Source organism: Morus notabilis, unplaced genomic scaffold, assembly GCF_000414095.1.
Source record: "Morus notabilis unplaced genomic scaffold, ASM41409v2 Scaffold442, whole genome shotgun sequence".
In the NCBI taxonomy this organism is placed as follows: Eukaryota; Viridiplantae; Streptophyta; class Magnoliopsida; order Rosales; family Moraceae; genus Morus; species Morus notabilis.
This window is the reverse complement of record NW_010358595.1, coordinates 568,996-571,753: the sequence shown is the minus strand read 5'-3', so window position 1 is coordinate 571,753 and position 2,758 is coordinate 568,996.

Here is a 2,758-nt window from a genome sequence, read left to right as displayed (position 1 = left end):
TCCCTTCGACTCACGGTGTTTCTTGGTCCTTCCGTACTCCGATCTGGGTTATGATTTTGATTGACATCCTCATCCGCGTTTAAGGGGTCAATTTCACTTACCGGTACCCCATCTTGTAAGTATTGATTTATGAAGCTGTCATCATGTTGATACATGCGTATGAAGTTATGTATCACAACACAAGCAATAGGTATTCTCGCTTGTTTTTACATTGGGTAATTGTTGATTATCTTTATAATGCGGAACCTCGCTTTTCACACCCTGAATGTCCGCTCGATACAATTCCTAAGTGATGAATGGGTGTAGTTAAATAACTCCTACTCACTTCAAGGTCAACTTCGACGTGCCCTATACTCTTACAAGTGGTACGTACAACCGCGATAAGGAGCTAGAAAACAACCTATGTTTGCATAACCGAAGTCTACTAAATAAAATTTTCCTACATGGTGGGAGCAAAAAATGTTTTAGCTGACTTGTAGCAACGTTTCCAACCCACATAGATTCAAACTCGAATTATTACCCATTTTAAGATTTGTGTGTACCTGCTGGAGGGACAGGGAATTTCTTTGATGGCGTTTCAAGTGCTGCATCAAGAACTCGTACGTCATGCGCGGAACCCTCCCACCCGGTAAGCATATACGTGAACTTCATGTCGAAGGAACACACTCCCAAAACATTTTGTGAGTTGAATCCCTTCCTATTTCTCCAGACCTCAGCATTTTCTGGCGGTGGTACACAGGGAATGTGCGTCTTGTCGAGCGCGCCAACGCAGTTCTGTGACAAATATAATGAACGTTATTATGAATCTCAAAATATTGCGTTAACATAATGTTTTTACGAACAAGAAAAAAATGGAGAGATATGCCTTACATCGAACCAAGGTCTGTACTTGCTCTCACTTGCCTCAATAAGTGGATTGATGCGGTTAAAGTCAGGTGGCGTAATAAAATCATGCCGCAGACGATATATGACATTCAACACTACCATGAAGTACTTTGAAATTGTAGCCCCCGAGTGTTGCCATTGATGTTGTGTCTCTGTATTACTTTCGCTTTGGCAAACAATTGTCAAGAAAATGATCAATTGCTTATCAACGCTCATATTTCTAGTACTCCTCAATAAATTCTTTTGTTCGAGAAACCAACTCAGTCTCCTAAAGTAATCGCTGCCCATCATAATCTTATTGTATATTACCATCTCGTGTCCATTTAACAAATCACTTAGACGCCGCGTACCTGTGTAGTGGCTATTATTCCTAGGAGTCAGCAGTAGCCGTTCCAAGTATGCCATATAGAATACCGCAGCAGCGGCTGCTCCAAGAATGTAGTCATCATCAGAGGCATATTTGGGTGGACCATTGTTTCCCGCGTTTAATGGTCCGCCACTCCACATTTTGTTTGCCACTACATTCACAATATACACACCAAAATTTGGTATATGGAATGAACAATGTTATATTACATAAAACTGTAATGGAAAAGTTTGGCATCAACGATAAAATGGAAGTTTTAAATCAAAGTCTACAATGTAACATGAAACACACTCACAAACTAAACACGATATCTAAAGTCGGTGTCAAATTGAAATGAAATAAAACCGTTCCATATAAGAAGCCAGACAGTACATAGAATGAAATGGAAAAAGAAATCACGCTTAAAAAATGAACACTCAACTTAAATCTCATCCCTTCGGGGTCCTCCAAAGGGGCTAGGTGGGGGTGGGAATTGGGGGTTCACGAAGAATGGTGGGAAATTTTAGAAGTTAGGAAGGGTTTGTTAGCCAGTAAGAGTAGGTTGTTGGAAGGATGGTTGTAGTGGGTTAAAATTAGAGGGTCCTTGGGGGGAAAAAGAGGCTGATGTTGTGCGTAGTTTTGGACCGGTGGTCAAAAATGTCCAGGCGAACCCATATATGGTGGAGCACAGTTCATATAATATGAAAATTGTTCCTGCACGCTGGGTCCTAGCTTATTTGGTATGGGTTTCAATATTCTTAATGCGTAAAATAACCTTTGACTCTCGTTCATGCCAAAGAACATCTCTTGACAATTAGGGTTCCAATTTATATACTCCATGAACAATACACTTTGTACATTGCCCAGTAACATCTTACTAATAACTGCCTGACACTTTTAGAAAGTTGTATGCTGGGATTCCACACGCTGAGAAGCACTTGAACTTGTACCTCGACTATTCTGTGGCTCATTCAGTGTAGTTGCAATACTTTTCAAAATAGATTTTACCTCGGGATCCACACCTCGTGCTCCACTTTTGCTATTGCGCTTCGATATATGTCGAGATGATGAGGCCATGTTCAGGGGACGAGTTGATGAGTTTAAAGCCCCTCTCATTGTGTTGACAAATGCTTCCTCACCCTCCAAAGGTTGCGAATTGCCGCCCTCAACTTCATGCTCCCCTACTAGTGGCTCAGACACATCACCTTCCTCATCATTCTCATCCAACCCCGCTTCAAATGCACTGCGGGCGCACCTACTAGCAAACGCTTCGTAGTAGAGCTCATAGTTCTTGAGGAGATCCTTACGTGCACGCTTCACCCACTTGTGTGTCTATTGAACACATAAAATGAATAAAGCAATCTCTAGTGGCCAAATACAAGTATAAAATGCAAAACACAAGATCATCATTGACAAGGACTAAGTCACAATTAATGGGCAAGAGATAGCCTGGCCCCCCTAAGGCTCTCTAGCCCAACTAAGGCCCCCAGCGCCAAAGGCCCAAGCGGCCCCCCAGCCCCTGCGGCC